Raw genomic sequence first — 16,345 nt, forward strand, 5'->3', positions numbered from 1 at the left:
TGGACTCCCGAGTCAAGAGACAATGAAGCCATCCAGTCACGGAGGCTGACAACCAACCGTGAGGCGAGTGCGGCTCGGCATGCCCAACACCAGGATATAAGAGAAGGAGACACCGTAGTTGTCCAAGACCGTCATCCGGGGTAGAAATTCCGGACCCCGTATGAACCGGAGAGATGGACAGTAGAGAAAACTCAAGGAACCATGGTGACGGCGCGCCGAGGCAATCAGACAGTCACCCGAAAAATATCCTGTTTCAAGAAGGCGGGGGAGCCGGCTGGCGCTCCCGCAAACATCAGTGAAGAATCATCTGAAGAGGCAGACAATCAAGACAAAGAAGGACCAGGGGCTGAGGCCTCAGCCCCACGACCGAGCCGAGGAGGGCCTGACGAAGGAACCAGCCAAGCTGACACACCCCAGAACACCCTAGCAGGCCCCCCCTCTCCAGCGCGGAGTGGCGAGGTGACCCCGGCTGGGGTTGCCGGCTCCCCTGCATGCAGAAGCTGCCGATACCATCTGAGGCCTAATCCAGGTCCGAGCCAGAGACTAAGAGACTTTGCCTGGACATCCCCGTAGCAAGAGAGCAACCCTAAGGACTAACTAAATTGAAGGAGGGATGTAGAGAGCCACCCAGCCTCTCACATACTTTGTAGCAACCAAGAGCATGGAGGCGATCTTATGATCATACTGAGAGGCTAAATTTTAAGACGCTGACTCGAGCCTACCACAAATCAATTTGGGAAGGTAAAAAATCCTATCTGGAATCTAGAATAAATGAAGCGGAGCATTCTTGCAAGGAAATTTTCAAGGTGGTAAAAGATTTCACCTCTCCTTCCGCTTATACTCCTACCCATGCTCAATCAGAAGCTTGGCTGAAGGAATTGGCTGTCTATTTTGTACAGAAAATTACCACTATTCAAGAATCTCTCCAGGCCACTTTTCAGCAGCATACGATGAGTCTGGGGTGCCCCTTACCAGACCACGGTCCCCTCCTGTGTGACTTTCCCCCACTAGATCAGGAGAGCTCTCTTGACATCTTGGCAAGTCTTAAATCCGGATCTCCACAAGATCCTTGCCCGGCCAAGTGTCTAGCAAATATGGCACCAGTTCTGAATGACCTGGTAAATCCCATCTTGAATCTGTCACTCTCTTCCGGGGTAGTTCCCAAAGCTTGGAAGAGCGCCATGATCCTGCCACTCATTAAAAAACCAGCGCTCGACCCTTCAGTCCATGCCAATTACAGACCCATCTCCCTACTCCCTGCTCTGGCGAAAGTGACTGAGAGGTTTGTTCACAGATCTATCTCTAATTTCATCGAGGAAAAGGGTCTGTTGCATAGCACTCAATCTGGCTTCCGTGCAAATTTCAGCACGGAGACTGCGCTCCTTGAAGTCACAGATGCCATCAGGGAGGAGTTGGATGTTGGAAAAAAAGTGTTACTGATTATGCTAGACCTGTCGGCGGCTTTCGACACCGTTCCCCACGCACTTCTTCTTTCTAGACTCTGGGATTTTGGTCTGCGGGGAACGGTGTGGAATTGGCTTAAATCCTTCTTAGCCGACCGCCGGCAGACAATCTGGGCACCTCCCTACTCCGCCGAAATGTCACCGCTAGAAGTGGGGGTTCCCCAAGGTTCCATTCTGAGCCCCATCCTCTTTAACATCTTTATGGCCCCCTGGCGGTGACGGCGGAGTCTTTCGGCGCCCGGATTGTCACTTACGCTGACGACACCCAGCTCCTCTTTGTAAGCAACAAGGATGGCCTGTTTGACGATGTCCAGGTCAGGGGCTGTTTGAGCACTGTTTTTGAGTGGTTTGGACGTCATGGGCTGAAGTGCAACTCCGACAAGTCGGAGTTGCTCTTCTTTGGTTGTACCTCTGAGCCTGATTGGAAACCCTGGTGGCCGCAAGATATGTTTCCTCCCACTAGTTCGTCTTTGAAAGCCAAAAACTTGGGAGTTTTGATTGACAACGAGCTATCTTTCGGACCGCATATCTCATCTCTTACTGGGAAATGTTTTGGCATCCTTCGGATGCTTCGTAAATTCCTCCCTCTAGTCTCCATCCAGCACAGAAAAATCATTGTCCAGGCACTGATTGGCTCTAGGCTTGATTATGCTAATGTTTTGTTCCTGGGACTTCCCAAATATTTGGTCAGGCGTCTGCAAATCGCCCAGAATTCTGCAACCCGAGCCATCTTTGGTCTTCCAAGAAAAGCCAGAGCCACTGATCTTCTCTCAACACTACACTGGCTTCCTATTGCTAAAAGGATTCTGTTTAAAACTTTGACCACGACCTTCAAGGCCCTACATGGCATAGGCCCCAAATACATTTCTAAACGATTGTCCTGGTATAACCCCCCCAGATCTCTCAGATCTTCGTCCCTATCTAAAATGAGTGTTCCCATTATCAAGCGTGCTAGAGCAGGAGGACGGTCTTTTCGCTACTTAGCTCCTCATGCTTGGAACGACCTCCCAATCTCTTTGAGACAGACCTCTAGCCTTCTGTCCTTCCGAAAGGCCCTTAAGACATGGCTTTTCCCTTAATTTGATGCTGCTTCCTGTTGTCTTCACGTCCTCTCAGTGTTATGTTCTCCCTTCTTCGGTTGGGTTTCCTTCAATAAAGCGCCGGGATACTCCGTGGAGTGGCCGTGCGCTATAGAAGTATAAAAATAACATAACATAACATAACATGCATCCCCACACCCCCGGGGCGGGCTCGCTCTGGGGTATATAATAAATAAGCGGAAGACCGCTCGGGGTCTTTCCGGCTCACCTACACAGAGTGTGTCTGTAGTCCTTTTGTGTGTCCGGCGTCCACGTGTGAGGCCCAGCCCTCACACACCACAGAGGGGGCGGGGAGAGTAAAAGGCATGGACAACGGGAGGGGAGAGGGGGGGAGAGAAAGGCACGGACAACGGGAGGGAGAGCGTGGGGGTGTGAAAGGCATGGACAATGGGAGGGGGGCGGAGGAGTGAAAGGCATGGACAACGCGCACAGACATCAGGAGGGAGGGCGGAGGTGAAGTAAAAGGCATGGACAACGCAGGATAACAGGAGGGGAGTGAGAGGCACGGACAACGGGAGGGGGGGAGTGAAATGCACGGACAACAGGAGGAAGCGCCGGACGGGGCAGGAAAAGAATTCAGCAAAGCACGTCCTGCATGCAGTAGGAGAAACTCATTAACTAAAATAGTGCTCACAGTCTAAAATAACACCTACCATGTAACACTCGAATTAAAGGGGCCGGTCCCCCTGGGAGGTGACAAATGGAGAGGAGGGACTAACAAGCCAAGCGACAAATCAGAAGCCAGCATTTAGGACGGACAATGAGTGGGTGGAGCTTCTACTTCGTACTTCGGACCTTCTACTCTGTACTCTCTACAATAAGCCTCGCAGAGCAGCCCATGCGCGCTGGCTCTAGGCTTGACCTAAAAAGTGCTACTCATTAATTGTGTTTACTCTTTGTCTCGTGGGACTGTCCAACTGAAATGTGTTTTTTCTTGGCCTGTCATGTAAGTGTTCTGTTTCTGATGACTATATGGATGGATTTGACCAACTTCTACAAGCCCATGATGGGAAGTGTTACAGCAGTTACAATGCTTTCATGGGTGTCTAAATATTGTCAAGGAGGCTGCTGAGCAGAGGGTTGCCTCCATTCAGGTGGGTGAGGACCAGGGCTCCGACTGAAACTGAAACTGACATTTGGAAGGAAGGATTTCTAGAGGCATATCTCTTACCATACTAGGACCGGCCGATATCCAGTTACCTGTCACCGATGCAGAAATGACTAGATCCCCCAAACTGTGGATGTTACTGACATCCTGCAATAATCACAAGCAGGGAAATACATTGTTTCTGCATGTCAAAGACTGTTTGCATTGAGAGAGGGACACATACAGCCAGTGCCTTTCCAGGGACAATAATTGCAGTTTTCAACTAATTAAGTAAAACCATCTATTTTAGAAGTGGTTTCTCCTTCATTGGCTACCTTCTTCTGGATGCACTCCAATTTGGGAGTTCTACACAGACAGAGTGCCACTACTGTGTTGTGACAAAAGCATATTATGAACATTGAATTACCATCCTTGTTAAATTAGTGATTTGGCAAAGTGCTACACAGACTACTGTAAATATTGTCCCAAGAATGTAGCTGTCATTTTAGATGTGGCCAGAGGGTTAGACCCTTCAGGCCATACAGGGAGCCTAAAAATCACCCACACCACTACAGGCCAGGACACATTTGCCCGCACTGGAAGGAGGGAGCAGGCAGAGAAGTCAAAAGAAGGAAGGATCATGGTTAGCTGGGGAATCACAGGCATGTCTTTCCTGATACAATGCTAGGGAGGTATCCAGGAGTGTAAGATTTTGAGCAGTACAAAGATATGAATGAGAAGTGACAAATGTCTGCCCCTCCCCAAATGTGGTGGTGGTGGTGGCCTAGTGGTTGGAGCAGGGGCAAGTGTTGCACTTTCCACTACAGCAGCTTAGAAATCTCTAAGGTTCCACCACACTATGAGGTGCACCAGACAGGTCACCAGTTGACACAACAGCTGGCTGTATCTGGTATTCATGAAAAAAAGTAGGCCACACAGTGGGAGTGGGAGCACCAAGGACCCCACAGCACCCAAGGGGGGAAGCAAGCCTAGGACCTGAGGAGAATGAGCAGAACTAAGCGAAGCTTTGAGCATCAAACACATGTGGGTACAGGGTGCTTCCCATATCAGAAACAGTGGCTACGGCAGGCCTGCTGACCACCATCATATACAGTGACCCCGTGATCATATGAACATGGTTATATGTGCCTCCTTCCCTTCACTAGCCCCTCAGAATTTTGGACTAGATTTTGCTGAGTGGCACAGTTTCTGAAAGAGCATGAAAGTATGAAATATTATTGCTCTGTTGTGAGACCCCAGATAACTTGCTTTTCCCAGGATCGTTAGAATGACAGCGGACTGCTTCCTTCCACCCAATGCGGGTCAGAGTTGCATTTTAGGATGTAGTCTTTTTTCTTGTAATGAATTGCCTGTTGTAGTGGAGTTATGCTGGGACCTGCTCTCATCTCATAAGTCAGGCACACTCTGTATGCGGACCTTTAATCAATAAATTTGCCTTTCTATCGCTACTGGGTGTTTGAGTTTGTGCCTTTACTACTGCAATCCTGAGTTGTAATTGTGTTTTTTTGGTTTCAGGGGCACAGCTCACAAGCCTATTACTGCACTGTCTGCTCCTACTACCAACTCTTTTCTTCCTTCTTCACTCCATTCCTCCCATCTCCCCAGCTCTGAAGCTTAAAGACATTGACAAATGTTTTTGCATGTAAAATCCATACCCTTACTGAGGGTACATGGGTGGAATTACCAGAGGGTAGAGATGCAGTGCACTGAGGGCGCAGAAGCAAAGGGCTGAGATGCAGTACCATGAGGGTTCAGAAGAGAGATTTCAGAGGGTACAGGAGAGCAGAAGGACAGTGGCACTGGATGGTGCAGGCGGAACAGATCCAAGAGCACTGGAGGGTTCAGTTATAAAGAAAATAATGAGAGAGGGGCACTCATTGGCAGATGGGTAAGTTACATAGGGGCATAGAGGCAGGGCACAAGAGTTTGCAGAAGAGTATTAGGGAATATAGATCAGTGATGAAATCAAGAGGTACTCTTTACTTACTCTTGCACTCTTTCTCCGGTACATCTCTTAATACTCTCCGCCCTTTCACCTAGTATTTATTCAACACATTCTCTCAGGTACCGTATTCCCTTCACTCTCTTGTCTTTCATCAAAGGATGTACTCCATTTTCAGGTTGTCTGCCACACCTGACAGATATTTAGCACCCCATGCAGGCAACTTCAATCTCTGCTGTGTACCATCCACTCCCACCACAGATAACCTTCAATTCCTTTAACAATCCTTTTATTCCCCTCAGGTACACTTCTCCAAATAGAATGCCTCCTCTCATTTACAGTTCCCAACCACCGGAGTCTGAAACTTCCATGTGCCAGCCATCTTACCCAAGCACCTTCTTTAAGGTGTGGGCATAGGAAACACCCAAATGTGAACACCCCGAAATGTATCTCAATAACCTGGCTACAGAATTGATGATTCTGAAACAGTGTTAAAACTCAATTTCATGAGGCAATGTGTCCCCAATTTCAATTTCAAAGCTTTTATTCGATTTGCAAACAAATCATACAAGCAAAACATGAAATCAATCCATAGCATTAAAAAGGAAGTTGTTACAAAATTTATACAGGGGAATCCAAGATAATTCATGTGGGGATAAGATACAAGCGTTTAAATATTGGATCTCAATTATAAGAGTTAAAATCGTACAGACAGGAATAAATAAATTGGCACAAAATGCTTATCCTGGCAACTGTACGTTAATCGGAAAGTACAGACAGGAGTATAGAAATCATGGCAATACAATACTTTTCCTAGCAGCTGTACATTTCAAAATAAAAGTGGCAACAAAAAAACATATGTCCGCATTTTCTAATGCTGAAAGTAACGCAAGGGCTTTCTTAAAAGTCCGTATGTTATATTTAATAAATATGGGTTTTAAATACCTTAATCTTAAAAAGTGATAGAATTTACAAAAAAGTAAGAAATGGCAGCAACTCTGACGTGAAACATTGTCGCAAGGGCAGGGAGTTTCCGATTTCTGTTTCTGTACTGGAAACGCAACTAAATGGTGTACGATACCCAACCTGACGCGGGTTAAAACATATTGATGAGATGGGCGACAAACATGTAGGAGATAAACTTGGAACCCCGATGGTAAGTTAAGTTCTCTATAGAACTTCACAGTAGTTAGCTTACCATATACCTCATCTCGCCCTTTCTTTTTGTACATCAAAAAAGTTTGTTTGATCTCTTTTTTGGGTATTGCTACCACAAGTTCTGGGTCAGCAAGAACATCAATATCAAACAAAATCTTAAACCAATAACTAATATATTTCAGCCAAGGAATACGTAAAGAAAAGTCCAGGCCTATACAGTCAAGAATAATTTCTTGAGTGAATCGAGTTTCTGGCTTAGCCCAAATAGAACGCCACAATAAGAGTGGGCGAACGGCTGCTAAGTCCGAGATAAACTCAACCCCAACCTCGTCATGGATTAATTGAATGGAAGCGGAGTGGGGAACACAAAGCACTTTTCTTAGGAACTTGTTCTCCTCTTTTTGGAGAGAGGTGCCGTCTGTCTGGCCCCACACCCCTGCCCCATACAATGCCGAGGGAACACAGCGAATATTATAAATGTTAATCATATCACGGATGCTTCTCGAACCGAGCTTAGAAGAAAAACGAAAAACGCTGCTAGTACAGCGAGTCATTTTCAACCTGGCATTTTCAAGCTCTGATTTCCAGGACCCATCGTTAGCATAGGTGATTCCTAAATAACAAAATGTTTTAATTTGTAACATTTTATCGCTGTCTAGATAGAAGTTGGACTTTTGTTTATTGGCTGACTCACCACACAACATAACATAGGTCTTAGATTTATTTACACAGAGTCTCCTGTTTTGTATGAACAACATAAAACCATCAATGAGACGCTGTAAGCCTATCTGAGTGCGTGATAAAAGTACCGCGTCGTCCGCATAAAGTAAGATTGAGACAGAATTGCCTCCAATCTGCGGGGCGTCTGCGGGTATGGTAGCCAAGGTACGGTCAACACAGTTAATAAAAAGAGAAAATAAAAGTGGAGCTAGTACGCATCCTTGGCGGATGCCCCTGGATACCTTAAAGAATGGTGTACATTCACCCTGGGAACCATATCGGACTTTACAGGAAAGTTTCTGGTAAAGCCTAGCCAAAAAATGTACTATTTCTTTTGGTGCTCCTAGCTCCAATAAAACCTGCCAAAGAATGCCGTGATCAACTAAATCAAAGGCGCTGCTCAGATCTGCAAAGCATAAAAATAAATTGCCCTTTTTAGCCACTGTGTATTTATTAATTAAAAGATCCAAATTCACGCATTGCTCCAGGGTACCCATCCCCTTCCTGAAGCCGTATTGCACTTTAGTTAAAATATTCATATCTTCTGCCCAAGTTTCGAGTCTTTTGAGCAGAATTCTACTCATAACCTTTACTGAGGCATCCAATAAAGAGATTGGCCGATAGTTGGAGGCCTCGGATTTGCTGCCTTTTTTATGTAAAGGGATGATAACCGATTGACCCCAAGAGGGGGGGAAATTGCCTTCCGCTGCACAGTTAAAAGTCCTAACCAGAATGGGGGCCCACAGGTTAGGTTCTGTTTTTAATAAATCTATGGGCACCCCATCAGGTCCCGGGGCTTTCCCCCCCTTGCTGTTAGCAAGGCCTTCTAGTCCCTCTTGCAGCGTAATCTCTAACGGTATAGGTAACCACATTGGCGAATCAGCAAGGGGTAGGGTTAATGATACCCTATCTGGATTAAAGATTTTAGTGAAGTGGGAGACCCAGTCCTCGCAGGCAACATAAGAAGTGATTTCTGGGACACCTTCTGTGTTTAAAAATGGACTGTTGACTATTTCCCAGTAAAGTTTACTATTTTTTGTCTCAACTGCTTCATTCAGTTTATCCCAGGCTTCTCTCTGTAGTACCTTTTTCCTGTTCGAGATAGCCAATTTGTAATTAACCCTTGCTTCTTTGATGCTGATACCATCACGAGGTTTGAGCCCTAAAGCGCGTTTTAATTCCCGTAGGGCTACGGTACAGGGCTTATCAAACCATCCCATTATAATCGGTTTATTAACTGAGGGTTTCTTAGTAAAGATACCCTCAATGATGGTATTAATATTAGTAAATTGGGATATCAGAAGATCGTGATTAAAAACATCTTTAAGGCAATAACTAATCTCAGTTTTACAACTGGTTATTACCTCCCTCTGTTTGGCCGCTGAATTGACCCCCGTCCATTTGATTCTCAGACCATTTGGACGTTGGGACACTATATCGGTGGTGCAGGTTTCCCCAGTTCTATGTGTGACGCCCCTTAAAGGAAGGGTGACACAAATACTATTGTGGTCGCTAAGACTTTCCTCTCTCACATACAAGCTTAAATAGTCCCCATTACTTGAGAACAAAATGTGATCAATGAAAGTCCCAGCTTCCCTCCCTGTAAAGGTGGGACATGTGGCATTCTGCTTATTTTTATTACAAGTTAATAGGGATAAATCTAGTTTAGATAGCAGTTTATTTAAGGTAGAGCCATAATGGCAATGTGGGAAGTGGGGAAAATCCTCACTCCTTCCCGCACCCCCGTTAGAATTATCCGGCTCCACCCCAAAGCCGCATGGATTGCCCTTGGATAGCTGACATGGCTGCAAATTAAAGTCCCCAGCCCAGAGAATGTCTAACTGCTTCTTTGAAATGCCTATAGCCTTAGCTATTTCTTTTTCCAGGGGGTACAGGATATTCCCTCTGGAGGCATCAAAAATATTATTATAAAAGTTGACAAGAACTAGGTCCTTACCCTTAGCACATGCAATCCTTAATACCTGACTGTAAGCTCCCACATTTGAGCTACTTCTGACTTTGTAGGTTTCCAGTCTGTTGGAAAGGAGAATCAAAAGACCCCCCTTTGCCCTTCCAGAGTTAGATTTGGTGGCATTCAGGCAATAAGAGGAATAACCTTCTACATTAATATCATCCAGACTCCAGGTCTCTTGGAGGAGGACTATATCGAACCCTTCTCCTATGAATCTGGACCAAAAAGGGGTATTTAACTTCCCTGCGATACCAGCGATATTCCAGGATATCAATATAAGGTCACCCGGCTTAGTTACCTGAGCTGGTATCTTTAAGGGTCCGATTACTGACCTGCAGCTAATGGATTGGGTGTTAAAAGGATGATCACAAAATGAAGGGGGTTGGGTAAAAGAAATTTCAGGTGCGGGAGACTTATGTAGAACCATATGACCACTAGAAGACACAGGTGCCAGTGTAAGAGCAGAGTTAGGACTAAGGCTGGCAGGGTTAGGTCGCACAACCACCCCAGATACCGACCGCCTATTGACAGTTGGGATCGATGGTAAAGGGACATAAAGTCAATCGACCATCTCCAGGCTGTCGAATCTGTTGGAGGTTTGGATGCCCTGCCATCCGCCATCTGCAAAACGGTTGTTATTGGGATACCAGGGACGGGGTACCCAATCCCTACCTCTGAACTGTTGTATTTGCCAAGGGTCGCCATAGTCCCATTGGTGTTCTTGGTTCATAGCCCAGTTTGGTGGTGGAATTGGGTAATGGTAATTAGAAGTAGGTGGATAGAAAAAAGAGAGTCGATGGGTATCAATTCCACCTTTCTTCTCTAGATCGGGCCAAGAACAGATGTGGTTTACAGTGGAGGCATCCTCACATGTAACAATGACACAATCCCCTTGAATACTCTTCGGGATCTTACCCACCCAAGATACCCTGCGTACCGAAGAAATTCTACAGGTGAATGGGGGCTTCAGGGGCCTGTGAATACTAAGCCACTGCAGAATTTTGTTCCGGAGGGACCAGTGAGGTTCATCAGTTCCCTCTGGAAGTTCCGGTACTCCTGTTAGAATTGCCGTAAATGGGGATACCTCTGGGGCCAATTGGAATGGACGTTTAGGTCTGGGCCTCTTTTTGTCTGTGTAGGAATTAGCTTTGGGGACCTTATTTTTGCTAGTGGATTGCTGTAGAGGCTCATTGGTCAGGGTACGATTGGCGTCATTGGAGGTAACTTGTGAGGTCTGGACAACAGGAATTTGCTGGGTAGATGATGGTGTCTGGGGTAATGGTTTGTCTTTCAGCTTAGATTTAGAGCAATTGGTACACGTGTTAGCAGTAGACGGTGTTGAAATGGCGGGATCCTTTGTTTTGAATTTGGTATTTGACATAACTGTGTTGACAGGTGGTTTGTCTATGTTAGTCTTAGTCTTAGCTAGAGGGACCCCCGGACAGGACACTGCAAGTGAAACCACAGGTAAACCCCCCCCAGGATTAACTATACCTTCCCTTGGATGGTTGGGAGATTTAGCAATAAGTATGGCAAGCTGTTTCTCAATGGCCATAATGCTCCGTTCCAGGGGCTGGAGTTGCTGTTTAAAGAAATCCCTGAGTCTTTCAAGCAACTCGGTATTATTGAAGTCAGACGGACAAGGTACCCCCCCCCTGAACAATACCCTTGGAAGTACAATATGGGTTAGGCGAAGCAGATATAACAGAGTTAGTACAGGTTGGTATATTCGTGACTAGTGCTGTAATAGTCCCTTTCTTTTTCTTATTTTTGGGATGTTGATTTGCCTTGTTCCCTTTATTTGTGGATATCGACTGCTTAGGAATGGCGCCTTCTCTTACCCCCACGGGACGGGTACCTTGAGTTTGGTCATCAACTACGATCCGCTCCAAATCCGGGGTAATCTCAAGGTTCTCGGTAGAGTCCAACTCCAATGACAGGTTTGTGGCCGATAGGTCTACTGCATTGGGAATGGAATGGACATGAGTTATAACATTTCCAGGTTGAGAGAGGCTGGGAATAGATATAGCTGCTGGGACTGGAGTTACAGCTGTAGCAATGAGACCCAAGGAGGATCTCTTAGCAAACGCAAGGTCCTGGGATACCCTGCGCTCTAAAAGGGAAATGTTTAAGTTAATAGCCTCAGTAGTAGTAGAGATAAATTTATCTAATGGACCTATAAACTGCGCCGTTCTAAGTGCGGTCTTACTCCTAGATCCCCTAGTTACTGACATTGTAAGGGTGTGTAGGCACAGATGCGGAAGTCCATAAGAATTGAAACACAGAACTAAAGAGTACCTTTAACTGAAAAGAGGGTCATCAAGCGATTACAACAAACCAAGGGGAGGGGGCCCAGCCCAGCCTGGTTCAGTCTGGAACGGGCTGAAACGGGCCCGCCCTTGGCCCGGGCTTCGCCCCGGGCTCCGACCCGCGCGCGTCCCGCGATGCGCGTTTGTGGTCCTGGTTATGAAGACTGCAGGTTGAAAGGGGGCGGGGCACTGGGAGGGGGCGCGGCTCCACGGGAAGAGGCAACAGCTGATGTGACTAACGCTGAGCCTCGCAGTCCCGGAGCCGCGCCTCACGCCTCCTCTGCGGCCACGCAGATGGTGTGAATCCTCTTCACCAGGGGCTGGAGCAAGATTAGGCGGTAAGCTACTCCTGTAGCGTCAGGAAACAAATGCGAGCAGGAATCCTCACTGCGAGCGGCACCCGCGCAGCGGGGCCGCGAGAGGTTAAGAGCAGTCCTGATGGGGGCGGGGCACTGGGAGGGGGCGCGGCTCCACGGGAAGAGGCAACAGCTGATGTGACTAACGCTGAGCCTCGCAGTCCCGGAGCCGCGCCTCACGCCTCCTCTGCGGCCACGCAGATGGTGTGAATCCTCTTCACCAGGGGCTGGAGCAAGATTAGGCGGTAAGCTACTCCTGTAGCGTCAGGAAACAAATGCGAGCAGGAATCCTCACTGCGAGCGGCACCCGCGCAGCGGGGCCGCGAGAGGTTAAGAGCAGTCCTGATGGGGGCGGGGCACTGGGAGGGGGCGCGGCTCCACGGGAAGAGGCAACAGCTGATGTGACTAACGCTGAGCCTCGCAGTCCCGGAGCCGCGCCTCACGCCTCCTCTGCGGCCACGCAGATGGTGTGAATCCTCTTCACCAGGGGCTGGAGCAAGATTAGGCGGTAAGCTACTCCTGTAGCATCAGGAAACAAATGCGAGCAGGAATCCTCACTGCGAGCGGCACCCGCGCAGCGGGCCGCGAGAGGTTAAGAGCAGTCCTGATGGGGGCGGGGCACTGGGAGGGGGCGCGGCTCCACGGGAAGAGGCAACAGCTGATGTGACTAACGCTGAGCCTCGCAGTCCCGGAGCCGCGCCTCACGCCTCCTCTGCGGCCACGCAGATGGTGTGAATCCTCTTCACCAGGGGCTGGAGCAAGATTAGGCGGTAAGCTACTCCTGTAGCGTCAGGAAACAAATGCGAGCAGGAATCCTCACTGCGAGCGGCACCCGCGCAGCGGGGCCGCGAGAGGTTAAGAGCAGTCCTGATGGGGGCGGGGCACTGGGAGGGGGCGCGGCTCCACGGGAAGAGGCAACAGCTGATGTGACTAACGCTGAGCCTCGCAGTCCCGGAGCCGCGCCTCACGCCTCCTCTGCGGCCACGCAGATGGTGTGAATCCTCTTCACCAGGGGCTGGAGCAAGATTAGGCGGTAAGCTACTCCTGTAGCGTCAGGAAACAAATGCGAGCAGGAATCCTCACTGCGAGCGGCACCCAATTAAAAGGCACCTCCACACACACCAAAAATACAATGATCCAGTAAAAACCTAATCAATAATTAAGTCCTAGATCAGCAGAATATGTTTAAAAGATTTATTAAAGAAATTCAAACATTACGATGGGGTCAGCCATAAAGGTTGTCAGTAAATACTGCATTACAGGATAGTGAAAAGTCAGAATTATTCCAAGTCCTAAATTAGCGGCAAAATAATCCAGCGTTGCAGTTTAAAAATCACTCAATAGTGAGGTGATACTGCCTCTTTTCTTGATGCGTAATTGGTTTTTTTGATGCACAATTATCTTTTCTTGATGCAAACCCTACGGCATAATTTGGTCCGCCTCTGACTCATAACTCTAGAGTTAAAGAACCTCATATCTGTAAGCAGTCTGGAATGCTCTTGTTAATGCAATGCCATATTATAGGAAAAGGAGCATTGATTTTTCAATAAAAAAGTCTCTCCACCTTTTAATGTTTTTTTTAATATACAGGTGCCTCTAACAAACAAGCATTTACAATAAAATGGTCTCGGCATTGTTAAAGTTAGAGCTATTGGCATTGCTCATGACATTTTTATTTATGTTTTTGTTTTTTTAACATATAAATAAATGGCATTGTCATTTACAATGCCAATAGCTTAATCTCTAAACCCACACACAGAGCCACCCACACAAAGCGACCCACACACATACAGAGCCACCCACAGAGCCACTGACTCAGAGCCACCCACACACACACACAGAGCCACCCTCACAAAGACAGAGCCACCCACACATCGAGCCACCTACAAAAAAAACTACCCACACAGAGTCCCACACACACACTGAGCCCCACACACACACAGAGAGCCCCCCCACACACACAGAGGCCTCCACACACACACACAGCCCACACACACAGAGAGCCCCCCCCACACACAGAGCCCCCCCACACACACAGAGCCACCCTCACACAGACAGTGCCACCCACACAGAGCCACCTACAAAAAAGCTACCCACACAGAGCCCCACACACACACACACCGAGCCCCCCCCACACACAGAGCCCCTCCCACACACAGAGCCCCCCACACACACAGAGCCCCCCACACACACAGAGCCCCCACACACACACACACAGAGCCCCTCCCCACACACACACAGAGCCTCCCCCACACACACAGAGCCACACAGGGAACAGAGGCCAGAAAAAAAAGATCACAACGAGGGAACAGAGGCAATCGAGCACAAGCAGGGAACAGAGGGCAGAAAAACAGATCACAATGAGTAACATGGCGGCTGACCTGAGGAGCAGGGGAGGGAGGGGGATGGGCTGCCACGGAGCGGGAGGGAGCCAGTGGGACAACCATCTAGCACAGAAGCACCTCAACCCCCCAGTTCATCTCAACGCACTGGACTCGCCTACTACTGTACTGTTAACAGTAGCAGGTAGACATCATACCTGCTACCTACCTGGGGCACTCTTCAGAAGGAAGCACGCCTTTCTAACCATGAGGAGCTGCTTTTCACCCGGAAAGTTAAAAACACTGGCATTGGAAGATATCATGCCTGCGGTGACAGTTGGAGCAAATAGAACTACTTCCGTTTTTTATGAAAGGGCTTGAACAATTACATTAAAATTGCAATATCCCTCTTAATTATGTTTGGGGTCGTATTATCGGCGGATTCCACCCCAGTCATGTGGAATACCAGACTGTCGACCGCTGCTGTCACCGTTCACTTTCAAAGGAAGAGGATCTGCTGCTTGGATTTAACAAGGAGAAGAGGTATACTCCTGAAAGCAACAACCCCAAGAACGCGAAGACCCACAAAACAAATCACAGACATCGTTCATCATCAGATGTTCCCCAACATATCTCCCAAACAGATCCCCCCAACATCAAGCGCGTGTCAATCACACTTACCTGACGACTGAGTCTCCGCCATGCCCGGGCACTTGGCCAGTTCCCGGCGACAGTCAGCTCCAGCGCCCCTCTCCCCCCTCCTTGCCTCGCGCACCCCGAGATGGCTTCCGAGCCTCGGCGCAATTTTCCTAGCAGCGAGTTAGTATTAGGAACGTCTAGCTCCAGATGCATGCACACAGCGGCGCTTCGCTGGCCGCAGCACCCAGCTGACTGAGGGCTTACCAACCTTCTTTATCAGTGTCGAGCCCTGCTCGGCGGGACGGGCTCTATTGTAGCTGCTCCCGGCTGTAATACCTCGGCGGGACGGGCTCTGTTGTAGCTGCTCCCGGCTGTAATACCAACGGCTACCCTCCATCTTGAGACCGGAGCACAGCGCATGCCCACATCGCGCACGTCTGTGCACTTCCAGCTCAGAGCGGAAAGCATCTACTACCGTTTACGGCCCAAAGAGCATGGTAGGCGTGTTTACTTCCGTCTTGGAGAACCTTTTTGACGGACCTCTTCCGGCGCAGGAACAGATGATGTAAACACTGTTTGAACGCGCACATTAGCGAAAAGAGATGACATTGTAGTGAGGAAGACGCGGAGTCTCTTGAACGGGTTCAATAATTTATTTGAGAAGCCATAATAAACTGTGATCTTCCTCTCGCCAGTCAAGCTCAACTGGCGAGAATAGAATGAAACATTTTCTAGCTTATGCATTAATAATTTTCAGTTCAATTAAGGAAATGTTAGCGAGGGTTATGATTCTTGTTTCTTTACTACAAAATGTAAGCAGCCAATCACAGCAAAATAAATTAACAAGAACAGCACAAGGGAGAAAGGACCACCATCTTTCTCCGAGGTCATGCGGAAATACCTCGGAGAAAGACACAGTCATTTTGGGATTCGGGGGCGTGTTTTTCTTTCTTTCCTCTTCCCATTGGCTGGAAGGTAAAATTCCAGCCAACGGGAAGAGGTGAGAAAGAAAACAGAAAGAAAGTAAAAAGCACACCCCTGAATCCCAAAAGGACGGGGCTTAAACGGAGTGATGCCCCTCTCCTCCAATGGCTGGCCAGCATTTACGAGGCCAGCCAATGGAGAAGAGGGGTGGGTTTAAGCCCCCAATACTGTTGACATAAAATCTCGGATGCGCCAACACTGCTGCGCAGTGTAACGCTAGGCCGAGACCTAAAAAGTAAACCTGATAGTTACCTTTCAACAGTCTGTCAACTC

The 16,345-nt window shown here is 48.1% G+C and overlaps 1 protein-coding gene across 2 annotated transcripts in view; it reads right to left on the bottom strand.

The window, feature by feature from the left end:
* Positions 1-16,345, bottom strand: part of LOC147747822 (dimethylaniline monooxygenase [N-oxide-forming] 2-like) — a 386,278-nt gene that overhangs the window by 367,708 nt on the left and 2,225 nt on the right. The gene's annotated exons all lie outside the window — the stretch shown is intronic.

Source organism: Lissotriton vulgaris, chromosome 1_1 (assembly GCF_964263255.1).
Source record: "Lissotriton vulgaris chromosome 1_1, aLisVul1.2, whole genome shotgun sequence".
Classification (NCBI taxonomy): Eukaryota; Metazoa; Chordata; class Amphibia; order Caudata; family Salamandridae; genus Lissotriton; species Lissotriton vulgaris.